This window comes from Perognathus longimembris, chromosome 2, assembly GCF_023159225.1.
Source record: "Perognathus longimembris pacificus isolate PPM17 chromosome 2, ASM2315922v1, whole genome shotgun sequence".
Classification (NCBI taxonomy): Eukaryota; Metazoa; Chordata; class Mammalia; order Rodentia; family Heteromyidae; genus Perognathus; species Perognathus longimembris.
In genome coordinates, this window is record NC_063162.1 from 50,071,851 (window position 1) to 50,086,720 (window position 14,870).

At 39.6% G+C, this 14,870-nt stretch overlaps 1 protein-coding gene and 1 long non-coding RNA gene across 4 annotated transcripts in view; one reads left to right on the forward strand and one right to left on the reverse strand.

Annotated features, from left to right (window-relative positions):
* Positions 1–14,870, forward strand: part of Lrmda (leucine rich melanocyte differentiation associated) — a 1,039,777-nt gene that overhangs the window by 199,121 nt on the left and 825,786 nt on the right. The window lies entirely within an intron of this gene.
* The window catches only part of LOC125346496, a 29,883-nt gene continuing 22,539 nt past the window's right edge, over positions 7,527–14,870 (reverse strand). The window contains exon 4 of the long non-coding RNA XR_007209944.1: positions 7,527–8,915. This is a non-coding gene — a long non-coding RNA (uncharacterized LOC125346496). The remainder of the gene's footprint in view (positions 8,916–14,870) is intronic.

Sequence of the window (14,870 nt, forward strand, 5' to 3'; positions counted from 1 at the left end):
GTAGGTGGTCAACATCATTACTGCTGGAAAGGATGAGTTCAAACATCCTCTTGGATGAGCTGAGGGCTCTTTTCCTTACTTCTTCTACCCACTCCCTGTGTGGGTTTGTATTTTTTTTAAACCACAGCTGTTTGTGATATTTCACTGTCAAGTACATAATTAACAATTTTGTAAGCCAAGTTTAGTGATTTTTTACATTCATGCATTGAATGTCTTTTCTGTCCTAAGACAGTCTCATCTTTTTAATTGAGTGTCTGTCTAGTCCCTATCCCCAAGAAAAAATCCTATTTCCAGAAAATCAGTCATTGCAACTTCCCCTCACCCCAGGAGTAAACTGCAGCACACTAGACTTGGGAAACTGTGTCAGAATGGATTTGGGATTACAGATGTGGGTGGTTGTGAGGAATTGCTATGAAATTCAAAGCTTGTTGTATAGACTGCTTCAATGATAGCTCCAGTTGTGGGTAGTTTCTTTGAAGAAGATGATGTCAGTAACAGTTTTATTACTGGTCTTTTATTAGTAGGAGACATTGCTGGAATATGGGCGAGAAAGCAAGTGTTGAGTCAATAAAATAAAATCAAGGAGTTAAAAAAATTGGGAAAGCTCTGCTTACAGTTTTTCTTTGAAAGCAAAAATTGCGGTGTTGCCGCGAGAATTCTGTTTTACTTTTTTTTTCATTAAAAATTATCTTTAGTTGTACGAAGAGATCTCAATTCAACATGTAAATTTATGAGTATGATGCATTTGATCAATATCATATTATGAAATTTATTAATATGATAATCATATATTATTACAGATTATAGGGGAAAATCAACTTATCTTAATAAAATTCATTTCAGATAAAATATTCTGGTTAACTAGTTAACTAGTATTAGAGATTTATTGTGATACAAGTCAAAAGTAAACATTTTATTTAGTGGTCCTGCAGTGGAGGTAAAAGTACTCATTACTTTGTGATTTAATTTAGGATTTTCTCACATTCTGGAAGATCTTGTCTAGGGGTTATTGGCTACCTTTAGGCTAAATCTGACCATTAGGCATTCTATATTTTGGTCTATTCTATGTTTGAAAAATTTTAAATTAGTTATTAACTAAGTAAAATTTATAGTTATTAACCTATACTAGGAACCAGTAGCCTAAGACTATAAGCCTAACTACTCAGGAGGCTGAGAAATGAGGATTGAGGTTTGAAGCCAGCCTGGGCAGGAAGGTCTGTGAGACTCTTGCCTCCAATTAACCAGCAAAAAGCTGGAAGTGGAGCTGTCGTTCAAGTAGTAGAGTGCCAGCCTTTAGCAAAAAAGCTAAGGAAAGCATGAGGCCCCGAGTGCAAGCCCCAGTACTGGTGCATGCATGTACACCAACTACTTTACAAAATAATTTAGTTATTACAACATAATTTATTTTACAAAACTGGAAGTTTAAAAAAAGTGAGTCTGCCTCTCTGGCTTTGCTTGAAAGAGGAAGAAAGATGAAGCCTGTGCTCCTGAATGTAAGACTAGAGCAGAGGGCAGAGGTCACCTGTTTCATTCTTCAGGCTTCTTGTCCTCTAGCCTAGTTTGCTCAGTTTTGTTGCCCACCTGGCCCAGTGCATTGAACTTGAATACACTGCCTTGGTACCATAAGATAAAAAATAGAGACCATTGTTCTAAGTAATGAAAAGGAGGAGGTAAAAGTATTAGCTTGAGTAATGTAATTGTTAGTTAGGAAAACCCAGTCAAATCAACTGAAAAACTATTACATCAATTAAAATAATATAAGATGGTTAAATATATATTAAAATTCATATGGAGAAATGGAGATAGGAGAGGAGAAGAAGCTTAGTTTCCAATTGATAACAAATAGTTATAGATTAATTTAGGAAAAATAATGAATGAATGACCAAACATGTCTGGAGATGAATAAATGATGGAAAAAAACCCCAATTCCTAAACAGTTCATATTGATAAGGTAGGAAACTCAGGTAAAGGTTGCCTTCTTTCCTCCAAAGAGTTCATAGACTCCTTGTCACACTGTAGTTGCTGGTTTGTTCTGGTCTGGATATTTAAGCAATTGATACCAGCATGAACAGTTGCTGGGAAATGGGAGAGAGAGACAGACGGATGACATTTGCACAACATTTGTATATTGAGTTAGCAAACTGAACCATTGATATATATAAATGGTTGAAGATCTGTTGTGTTTAAGGAGCTCTCTACCAGGAATTACTATTATTTACTTTTCTCGGGAACCAGCTTCAGGAAATTGTGCCTAGGTGACTGAGAACAGAATTGGCCTTTCATACTGTTTCCTACCAAGCCTGTATTTCCCTCTATTTAGTAAGTTTCTTTCCTATTCTTTTTGAGTCAAGGTGTTCTAACTTAGTTTAGATTGACCTGGAGCTCATGATTCTTCTGCTCCAGCTTCCAAGTGCTGAAATTATAGTGTACTACCAAGTCAGACTAGCTAGTAAATATGTATGTGTGTATGTGTACATAATGTGTGTGTATATATGTACATATATACACATACAATCTTTCAGTAGTTGTACAAATGAGTTACTATTCAACAAATCATTTTATGAGTACAATGCATCTCGATCAGTGTTACCCCTTTCATCATTCTCCTTCTCTCCCAGCCTACCTCTTCCCTTCAATTTTCTTAATTTCATAGAATATGCATTGAATATTATGACCATATCCTCCCGCCCCCCCCCCCCCCGGATGTTTTCCTAACTTCTGAGGAGTTGAGACAATCAATGTCTGGGTAGTTTCTGTTTACCAAGGTTTTCCATTTTCTGAGGGATTTGATCCTATCTGATCCCCTGAAATAGAATTCTAGGGTTTGTCCTTTAAAATGAGTGCCAGGTGGGCTTAATTTCTATCCATGATTAAGGCCACGACCAGCACCTACAAGAGAATTATGAAGCATGAGTCCAAAATGGAATGTTTCTGGTTTTATTATATACATTGATTGTAGAATTGAAAAAAGATGAATTTCACTTGACAGATGAAAAGAATTGGCCATTCTTGACATTTAAAAGGATCCTCCAAGCTGCTTTTCCTGATTAAAATATTTATGCAGAAACTCCCACCCCTGAATGTTTCAAATTCTCATTTTCCCCTTACTCTTTCTCTTGAACGTTTGATCTGCACTGCGCTGTATTTTCCAAGAAGCTCATGCATTGTGGCTGTAGGTTTACATTTTGCTGTTTCCTTCCTTTGGAGATGCTATTCCAGAGTCAGTGATAAAAACTAGTGTGGCAAATATTTGTGCTTGAGATTTTCCTGATCTTAAGAAATTCAGGTTTTGCAGGATGTAAAGATTTGTCCCTGAGAGAAATACTATTTTAATACTTTTTTTTTTCTGGTAGTAAAGTGTGAACTATGAGCCTTGTGTCTGCCAAGCAGACACTACCACTTAAACCACATCCCCAGCCTGGCTTTTTGCTGGCTAATTGGAGATGGAATCTCACAGGCTTTTTGGCTTTTTTAAAATCATGAGCTGATTTTGAACTGCAGTCCTTCAGATTGCAGACTCCTGAGTAGCTAGGATTACAGTGTGAGCCACCAGCACTCAGTCTATGTATTTTGTTTAATTATTCTAATGAAAAAATAATTCATTGCCTTTTTTTTTTATTCAGCCACTCAACTACCAATTTATAGGCTTAGGAAAAAAAAGTTGAAGGAAATACATGGACTTTTGTTATTTCTATCTTGCATATCGCTTTACATGTGAAATTTGAATTTAGACCAAGGTTCAAATCTTGATGTCATTAAGGAGTGGTGTGATGATTTGATTTTGTCACACGACCTAACCATTTTAAGCCTTTGTTTTCCACATGGAGTGTCCAAAAATCAATTATATAACATAGCTCTTAGCACAGTGCTGTGTATAAGGAACTTATAAGAAAATACTGACTACATATGTTACCAGTATGTGGGCTGCAGGATTACAGGTGATTTTCATTGCCTTTACAATTAATTAATTAATTAGTGCTGGGATTTGAACTCAGCTTTGTACTTGGTAGACCAAAGCTCTATCAATGAGCCATGCCTCTCGCCCAGGATGCATTATTTATATGTGAAATAAGAGCTGGGCACTGGTGGCTCATGCCTTGTAGCCCTAGCTGATCAAGAGGCTGAGATCTGAGGATCATGGTTCAGATCCAGTGTGGGCAGTAAAGTCCAAGAGATCTTTACCTCCAATTAGTCACAGAAAAGCAGAAGTGGCACTGTGGCTCAAAGTGGTAGAGTGCTAGCCTTGAGCAAAAGAGCTCAGATACAGTGCCATGACCCTGATTTTAAGTCCCACAACTGACCCCCACCCCAATGAGAAATTAATAAAAATAAGAAATTAATAAAAATTACATGAAAAATTACTTCATAAAAATTATATATAATTTCCTATATTGATGACAGTATAATTTTAAAGTGAATATGTGATAAAAAAAAAATCCAGTCAGGGATATCTACTCTACTTCATCCCTGAGGAACACCCAGCAACTGACTTCATTGCAATTCCAGTGTAGCAACACCAAGATATCATCTCCTGAAGTCTCCACTCAGGAACTGGAATCTCCTCTTTAAAACCGGAACTAGCAAAGCTTTCCTGATTTCTCACTTGTTTAGAACCTTTAACAGACCTAGAGAATCTAAACAAACAAACAAAAAAACAGAACTAGCCAACCAACCAAAAATATGAATGAATGAAACACATAATGAGCACTTCCAATATACTCTATTTTAGTTCACTTGTGCCAACTCATTTGTTTTTCTGAGGTAATACTTTTTGTCTGCTAAGTTAGAGGTGACAGTTCTGAATTCAGCAATTTGAGTTTCTACAGAAAGAGAGTGGTAGAATGGGGATTTGAACTTGTTTTTCCCAGCTTCAAAGCTCACAATGAGCTTTTTAATTCTACTTTGCTTTGATGTCATAGATTGTACTCCACATTGACTCAGTCTACCTTTGTGTGTGTCTTTGAATGATACAAATAAGTAGTTATGCTACATTGTTTTGGGAATGATGACAAGAAGAAAAGTATACATGGTTAATATAGAAACAACTTTGTGTGTGTGTGTGTGTGTGTGTGTGTGTGTGTGTGTGTGTGTGTGTGTTTTGAACTAAGGGCCTGTGCACTGTCCCTGAGCATTTTTGCTCAAAACTGGCACTGTTCCACTTGAGTCACAGTTTCACTTCTGGCTTTTTGTTGGTTAATTGGAGGTAAAAGTCTCATGGACTTTTCTACTCTGGCTGAGTTCAAACTGTGATCCTCACATCTCAGGTTTCTGAGTAGTTAGGATTTAGGCATGAACAACTGTCACCTAGCTAGAAATAATTAAAAAATTTTTGATCCATGGTTGGTTGAACTGAAGGATGTGGAGTCTGGTTCTAGAGCACCACCTGTACTGTGAATATTATAGCCAGTCAGAGGAGGTTTTCATGTCAAGGAAGGCAAGTATGCTGTATTTGGGCACTAGTAACAGTCCATAAGTAGGAAAATGGAGGCCAAGATGGAGGCAGGAGCATGTAGAAACAGCAGCAGGAATGAAGGGAGAGAAAGAGTACAAAATGCAGGGAGGACTAGGAGCTGACTTGCTTCCAGAGACTAATCTCTTAGTGGTTCTCCTTCTGGAAACCAAGTACTACATGCACAAATTGCTGAGGTTTTCTTGGAAAGCTGCACCAGGACTCTGAGCTGCAGAGATGCTGAGCTTTCTTTGGAAACATTGAGAATGAAAAAAAAAATTGAACTGCCCTTCTTAAGCTTTCAGAGAAACACGTATCTTTTTAGGCTGATTTTTCCATTGAGCAAAGCAGTGTCTGTCACAGGCTCATTTCTCCCTCCCCTCTGGGTCTCAGCTGTCTTTCTAATAGGCAGCTGCCCAGAGTGGAGTGTGGCATTGTTATCCATAAGGGGTGACCAGCCTGTCAACCCGTCTGGCTGCAGCCTGGATGCTAGAGGTGCCTGACAGCAACTTCATTTGCACTGTGTGTGGAGGGCACCTGGATCTCCTCTCATTAAGAGGAGAGTTACCTCCAAACACCAGAAACACTGACAACCAATCAGTGGCTCTCTGGTGATTTCCTTTAGATCTCCTGCTTCGTGCTGACAACATCAGGAAGTGGTGGTTTCCAAATCTTTCTCTTTTTTCAACCTTTATAACTGTTTCTCCAAGCCAGATTTTTTTCCCCTAACAGAAGACACAGATAAAAGAGACATTGTTCAGCGTAATGAATGGGTTAAAGTCCAAATGCTTCGTTATGCCCTCTCTCCCACCATGGGGGTGAGGTACTTCTGTCAATGGTCAGCTTCCTAGGCACTTAGTTTGAGAACTCCTGTTGAGGGCAGAAGGCAATTTTGATTGGGTAGGATTTTTTTCCCCTTAGTTTTAACTTGTACTGTAACTGAATGACTTCTGGATTGCATCTTCAAATGGCTTCCAGAGTAATAGGCAGAGGATTAAGAATACCATCAGAATTTACACCAAGCCCTATTGCAGGACAATTTGTCAAAAACTGTGTTTCAAATGGCTTTGGGGAGGGGACTGTGACATTGTTTAATGACTTCTTAGAAAATTTGTTACTTTTTTCTCTTTTCCTATCTTCACTTCTCCTCATCTCTCCTCTCCCCCTTCCCTCCATCCCAGATTTGATAAAACTGTTTGTGATGTCCAGCATATATTTTCCTGCTCACTGTGTGTTGTTGTACTTTAGCAATTTATAACTATGATCAATGTTGTGACCTTAGGGAAATTGCTTATATAATTATAGAAAGTTTACAGTCATAAGACAAGGAATAGGGAAAATATATCACTGTAAAATATAAATATGTTTAAATTACATTTAGGATTTGGAATAGTTCCTTGCTTGTGTTTTACAGAGTAATCTGTGATTTAAATCAGGTTTCGTTGTGTTTTTCCCCCCTAAATTGGGTATTATAAATCAAGAGTAGATGCTGGATATAGCACACAGAGGATTTCTTATACATTTTAATGTTGCATAAGTAAGAAATACCAGTAGTTCAGCAGTAAAATTGCAAATGTAAGCAAAAGTGAAGATTTTTTCTAAATTTAACTAGGTTGCATTTGTTTAGTAAACTCCAGCAATAATTTACTGTTTTATTACATTTGCCTTTGAGATCTGGGCTGACTTTTTTGTTCCTTTTCTAAAGAAGGAATAAGGAAGTACTTTCATTTAATTGCTTGGAGCTAGAGAGAAATTGGCGAGTACCGTTTTGTCTTCCCATTTGTGATATGTAATGTTCAAACAGGAGAAGGGGAACCAAGGAGGCTCATTAGGATTGGCTGTGTTTGTGATGTGTTGGTCAAACAGGCAAGGTGTTAGGGTCAGTTTAGGGTTGCTATCTGTGCTTTTCTGGTGTTTTTATGCCAGAAAAAGTAGAATCTCCTTGCTACTCAGGAGGCTAAGAATCAAGGTTCAAAGCAAGCCCTGGCAGGAAAGTCCTTGAGACTCTTTATCTCCAATTAAGCACCAAAAAACCCAGAGTGGAACTGTGGCTCAAATGGTACAAAACTAGCCATGAGCAAAAAAGCTCAGGGAAAGCACCTAAGCCCAAAATGCAAGCCCCAGAACTGGCTGAAGAAAGAAAAGAATAATAGAGATTTTGAGGCCTTGCTTTGGAAGAGGGAACAGAGGAAAAGTGATCTGGTCAGGGTGAAGATAAGAAAAGGCTCATTCAGTTTGTCTGTAAATGGTTCCATGTCTTCCTTGTGATATTTCTAGGGTCTTTGAAAGACAGGTATATTCCATTTGAGATTAAACACATCTCTATGGCTGAATTGAGTACATGATGAAGTGTCGAAGGCTCCAGAACCAAAGTTGGTGTAAGAGAGGAGCTGAGCAGAAGAAAGACTGTCACTCAGTGACATGCCTTGGTATGCTGTCATAGCTGGTTGTTGCTTATCACCCCTCCCCCTGCCTTCTGCTTCAGATGGCAAACATGGACCCCAGCTTGGTTTAACTGTGGTTGGAGAGAAGTGAACTCTGGGATTGGGTTGGATGATGTTGATTAATAGGAGTGAGTGGGTGAGAGACTCCAGGGCCAAGCAGTAGGTCCATCTTGGTGGCATCTGATGTTGATTGGCTTTGTCCTGCGCGGCTGCGCTCGGAGAGCGGACATTAAGATTAAGTGATGCTGTCGTGTTGAGGAGCATGGCACTGCATCATTCTGGGAAGAGACAGCTGGGGTGGTTAATCCTTCATCACCAAGGGAGCTCTGCCAGCAGAAAGATATACAGCCAAAGATAACCCTCCATAACTTGTGCTAAAGATCAGAAAACTTTGAATTCACATCCATCTGCTTAGCCTGGGGTGAAGATGAAAGATAGGCAGAATAGGAAATAAAAAACTCCCAAGGGATTAATCTTAGACTCAGTATGGAGCCCACAGAGTGAGCAGGGAGGAGAGAAACTTACGTGATGTTTAAAAGGGAATTAAATGCACTCGAGTTCATAGCAGCATCTTAAAGTAGAATTAAATAGTACATATACTCTGGTTTTTCTGTTGCGTTGCTATTGTTGTTTGCCACTCCCCTCACTACCCCCAATACTATCCTCTTCCTCCTCATGAGACCTGTGGACATATTCTCTTTAGAGTACTTTTACTTGGGGCCAAAGTGTGAAGACAGGAATGCTGGAAAGGCTAAATAGTAGAAAGAACAGCTTTTTGTTTTCTCTTCTCCTTCGGTGATTTTCATAGGATATTCCCCCACATTTGACCTTGTGTCTGTGTTTGACTGTGGTTTCTGAAATTCTCTGCCTGTGAATATTTTTGAACAGCTACCATGATTTTGTATCTCACATGTAATCGAACTATGTATTGTTGTCATACCAAAGTGATGTGCAAGGGAGGGCAAGGGGATAAATCAGGGAGGAAAATATTAATCTGAGGCCCCTCATGTCTGTATGTCCTCCTTTTATTCTATTTTTTTAGATGGAATCTGTAAGGGATATTTTAGTATTTTAGTCATTTTCCCCTTGCTACTTTAGCATATGGGCCACTGAGTGGAGAATTCTCAGTTTGGGTCCTGGGCCATTTGCATTGGTATGTGGAGGTAGTCACTTCCTCTATCAGGCTCTATATTTCATGGGTTGTTCTGAACTGCTATTGTCACAGTGCTGGCAGCAGGGGCCAAAGAATGCCACTGTTAAGCTGAACAATCCATAGAGTCAGAGACCTGGTTTATGTTCGACCCAAATGCTATACACTTGAGCTCAGTGTCACTTTTATCTCCCTGAGTATGTTACAAATGAAAAGCTAGGATTGAAAGAGATGAAACAACTTGCCTAAGGGAGGAGAAAGGGCCAGTACCCTCTTGAGATGTTAAAAGTATGGGGAATGCAGTTCTGTATTTTTGGTTGGATGATGGCAAGAGAAAGCCATCTGTCTATCTATCTTCCTCTGATCTGCCATGATGCTCAGACCCAATATTTTCCATGATGATCTTTACTATAAAAATGCAGGTTATATGAATATATAATATATGTAAACTTATTATTAAAGTTTATAGTTTTTGTTCTTATTTTCAGTAAAGAAGCTCATTAAATGAGTTATGTATGATTTAATTTTTATGCCTTTTTAAGACTTCATTTAAGTCTATAAATACAGGGATTTTTGGCCAGGCTATAAGATTTAATTTCAGATCTGAAAAAAAAGTTATGACAAATTGCTGGAGAAAGTATATTGTACTCATTATTTGTTATATGGCTAGTATAGGGTGGGGGTGCTAGTATAGAATAATCACTGAAGTACCATTTTGTCCAATGGTGTCTCTGAGGGGCCACTGAATTGGGCTAACCTGGATGAGAAGGTAGTGAAGACACTGAGATTCTTAGTAGATTCATGAAGAGAGTAGATTCCAATGTTTATTATAGTGCAAGGATCAAATGGGAGGAAGTTGATAAAGAAAAATAAATAATGTTAACTGCTTTCTGTTGATTGAACCTTATTTTCAAATCCTAAATTTCCTAGAAGTAGACATTTTTCTGGTTCCATACTGAGTATACAGACTTGAGTCACTGTCTCAGATGTCCAGGAGACCAGACTGGGAGGCATTGTTGACACACTCCTAGCTTGAAGGAAATGGGATTTGTGGGCTATATGAAATAAGGGTCTCCATGTGGGGCAGTGATTGCTTTTCAGGGAATTTTATACTTGGGAACAAATCACAGCGCTAATGAATGTCAGTGACTGCTTGGTGCTATATATATTCTAGATCAAGCATAACTGGCTGTTGTCTGGCCTTTACACTTGCAGGGTCCCTGGTATTATCTGTATTACCTCAGGACCTAGGGAATGGAAACAACCATTTTACACGAATGAATTCTGTGGGTCTGGAGTTCAGACTACTTCTGATTGTTAAGTCCAGAAGCCTAGAACTTGGACTTTAGAGATTCACAGGACTAGGTGACTCCTTGCTTGGGGTTGGAGTCATTTGAAAGCTGGTCTGTACATGTCTGGCACCTGGGCTGGATGACTTTAAGATTTTACTGCTAATTGGAGCCCTGGTGCATGGTCTCTTTGTGTGGCTTGGTCTTTTTACAGTACAGCTACCTCAGGGTACTAGGGCTTTTTCCAGGTGACTCATGGCTCTCAAGTACAAGAGTTCCAACACATCAAAACCGAAGTTGTATCATGCTCACAACTGAGCCTCCAAAATTACACAGTGCAACTTCTGAGTACTCTATTAGTGACAGTAACACATGCTTCCTAGGTTCAGGGGAGGAGAACTATCCTACTTCTGGCTGAGAAAGAATCAAGGTTACAATACAAAGGCATATTAGTGGGAGATTCCATATTGTAGCATGTTTAGAACATATTACCCAGACTGCTTTACTGCAAAAATGAAGAAAAATGAGTTAGGGCTGAAGTTACTTGTTAAATTTTCTTCCAACATAGTAATCATATAATTCTTTAAAGTTAAAATTTAATTTTCTTTAAAAATGATCACTTAAAATGATGATGTGCTTTATTAGGGAGTCTGTGTCAGGATGTATTTATTTTTAAAGTGAAAAATAATCTCTTATGCAAAGTGAAAGACACTGATATGAGCCATGCAAGTCCTGTTGCTCCCCTTGAAGTTATTTCAACAGAATTTTATGCTGAAGTGACTCTAGCTTTATTTCTATGGCATATGAGTAATTAGGTAGGATGCCAGTATCTTACCATGATTGCAGAGGATATATGTGGGCATGAGTTAAACATTTGACATGTAGGATTGAGGACTGGAATATAAGCTGGAGATCTGGGAAGTGATCAAGCTTTGAATTAGGAGGTGAGCACTTGTGGCTTGTCTTCTTGCTTCGATACAGAGATTAGTATAGAAGGACTGATGTCCAATCTGGAGAAAGCTTCTGTCTTGCTGGAGAGAAAGTAGTATCAACTTTGGCAATGGAACAGCACAGATACCAAATAATGAGGCCTGAAGGAGGATGGCCAGGGGGCAAGTGTCCCCTAGCGGCATTGCCATTATGGAGTGAAGGGGTTAATCCATTGACTCATGTTTGAGTTTACAGGCACTGGACCTTCTCTTTGTTCTGTTTTATCACACACATTCATCATGTTCAACCTGGCAACCCAACCAAATAGCTATTTAAGTTGTAAAAATGAATCATAGCACAATTTCATGAACTGTGAGATATGACTGAATCTAATCACATTATACAATGGGGCTTTTGCCAGCCTGATGTACCTAGTTCTGGGACCTCCTTGGAATAAGTAAATCAATAAACAAGCTTCATTAAATACAGTAACAGTAGGATGGCTGAGTAGTGGGTCCAGGAAGAATGTATCAAGATACAGCACACTGGACCATCCATGTATGGTGCCTTGGTAAGCTAGCTCATCCCAGAGAGGCCTACAAATCATACTGGCAATCACCTCTCCTGTGCATGCAGTTGCCCAATTCTCTAAATTACTAAGTATATGATGAAAGAGGTCTTGGGAAGATACAAAGCTCATAAGTGAGGTATTCAAAGAAAGCCTCTATCTCAGTTCACTTCTACAGAATTGGAAATGATAAACACAGTCTCTACCTGATGGGCCACTCTTGGAGTTGGGTCTACTTGTAAGTCAAACATCTTTCCAGGTGTTTCTTGTATGTTGTTGTTTTTTTTACACTTAATGATAACTCTTATCCTCTAAGTAATCTCATTATTGCTGTAAGCAAGGCAGTGAAAGTTCTGAGAGGTCCAGTAACTTACCCTAGGGCAAAGATTTGACCTTCCTTGTGAGTGAAGAGGCCAGAGAAGAGAGTGTGTTGGGGGTGGAGAATAGTGATAAGGCATGTGTGTTGAGCCATCTGCCTTTGGGGTGCCCAAGTGTTGTCCTAGTTAAATAGATGCTGTGGGTCATAAGAGCTGTTGGTTGGGGATGGTAGGAATGATGGTGGTAGAACAATCAGTTAGAAACAAAGTTCTAGGGTACAAACTTGACTCGTGGAGTGGAAGTGAGGAGAGACCTGTATGGGATCAAGTATCTTTTGGCAGGGTATGAAAAAACTTGGGCCCAAGCACCAGCTGGTGAGTATAGAGTTGAAGCCAAATTAGTGAGCTCTTGCTTGTGGTAGAATGAACCTTTTATAAGAGCCTTTACTTTTCTTTTCAAGATTGCTAGTGACTTCGTTCCTAACTTTTTTTCTATTCTGCCCTACTTCCTCCCTGCTCCTTTTTTCATTTGCCACTTTCTTCTTCTTTCTCTCTCCCGGTCCTCTCTCCCTTTTCTCTTTTCTTTCTCCTTTCTCTCCACTCTATTCTCTTTCTCTCTCCCCCCTTTTCACTTTTGTCCGTTGTTCTCCTCAGTTTTCTTCCCTTTCATTGCTGCTCTGGACTCCCCCTCCATCTCTCTCTCCACTTCTGAATATTTTGTCATCTACCCCTACTCTCCACCATCAACCCAAGTTCCTTCCTTCGCATCCTTTTCCTATGGAATCTATAACCATATAGATATATTTAAAATGTGTTTTTCTGTTGGTGTGTCAGCATATTTTAGACTGCTGGGCTTTGCATGTTTTGCAGCTGGTTTTGATGCAGTTGTCAGATGGTGATGGATGACTATCATCATTTAAAGTGTAAAAGAAAATGCCTTGGCACAGAGAGACAGGATCAGCCGCCGTCTGCCAGCCTGGATAGGCGCGGCCACTGTTTCTTTCTACCCTCTTCCACCTCCCCCGCCTTTGATTCACACTGCCCTTGCCAGAATCTACAAAAGTCATCGTGAGCTGTGCAACACTGGGCTCTTGCCTTCTTATAATATCACTTTGGTAGTTGTCAGATCATATGAAACGTCAAAATTCATGTGGCCTCCACGAAGAGATATATTTAGTACAGCTGCTGTATACCTACACGCTACCCCTGACACTGACATATTAGTTATGCTGTCTTTTGCAATCTGATATCTTTAAATTTGCCACCTTGTTAAGTTTTGATTAATGTGATTCCATTTCACTAAAGTAATTGGCTTGGCCTGTTGTAAAAAATAATCAGCCCCCTCTACGGAACAAATGCTAGAACATGCTAATGAGGGAGTGAGTTCGTTACATTGATGGCGTGGACTGACAGTTATTAATGATTGTTATGATAAACAGACGAGTGTGAATTGGGATGAGTTGGGCAAAAGTGACAGTTTAAAAATAACGTATATTGGAAAGTACTAACGAAGTAATATACTGTTAGGCAAACAATCATGCAAGTTGTCAAGGGAAGAAGTGTAATTATACAGCCGCATGGGCTCTTAGGAGGACAGGGACCTGCCTGATAATGGACACATTTTTTTGTTGGCAAGAGGGAAATATGTTATGGCAGAAAGAGGTGCAGATTGATAAATTAATTGGTCCTTCTCACGGCTTGGAGAGCAAACTTGGCCGCCAGTCACCATGCCGATTAGGGAGATGGAATTTGCCCAATACCTCTTTTCCCTAGGACCTCCCCAGTACTGGCTCCCAGACTTTTTTTTTTAAGTTTAATTTGAGGCCTTGCTCCTCTCCTCCCCTCACCCTTCTTTACCAGCTGCAACAAGTCCGTAGGAAATGTATCCTGAGGCAGTCTGTACATGGTACAGACTTTCAGCCAAAACCCTTGTAGCCATGCCCTATTTTGTTGTGAAGACCCTAAAGACTTAAATGCTCTATTGTTGCTAAAGTCTTTGGCTGTGATGGAAGTAATTAGGGGTGGTTTCCAACTCTATGAATGAGACTAAGAGGACACCCCAGGCTGGAGACCCTGCAGGAGGGGGGTGCCAAGTTAGTTTTTAATGTTAGCATTTTGCTGTTGGTTGTTTACATAGTTAGCCAAGGCAAAAAGTAGTTGGTGTGTGTGTGTGTGTGTGTGTGTGTGTGTGTGTGTGTGTGTGTGTTTGGGTTTGCATGGAGAGTGAAAGCTTGTCTAAAGAACACTCTAAGAGGACTATGGATATGTACTGTTGAAAGAAGAATGGACAAAACAGTGTAGTTTATGGCCATCCCACTGTGCTTTGCTTGACAAAAAAAGAAGGCAGGTGGCAGGGGAGGATAGGTGATTCCTCCATAGCCATAGGTTCTGGACTTCTGTCTTGGTAAGACTGTTGGAATATTTGGCCCTTCATAAGATTCATTATTTAATTAAAGCAGCAACCAATCCAAGGTAGCTTGAATACAAAGGAAGAAATTATAAAGATATTTAATTATCTGTTGTATGGAACGTGATCACAGATATGGCAGGCCTTCTGGTAAGTGGGATGTTAGATTTAGAGAACAACAGTTTTGACTAGTGTCTTAGTTGATAGGTTTCTCTTTCCTCCCACTCTTCCTTTTCCCACCCACCCTGACATCAAGCCACAAGAACCAGGAAAGTGAAGGGAAGTCCTTAGGCTCACAGATGGTGTTTATCTGAAG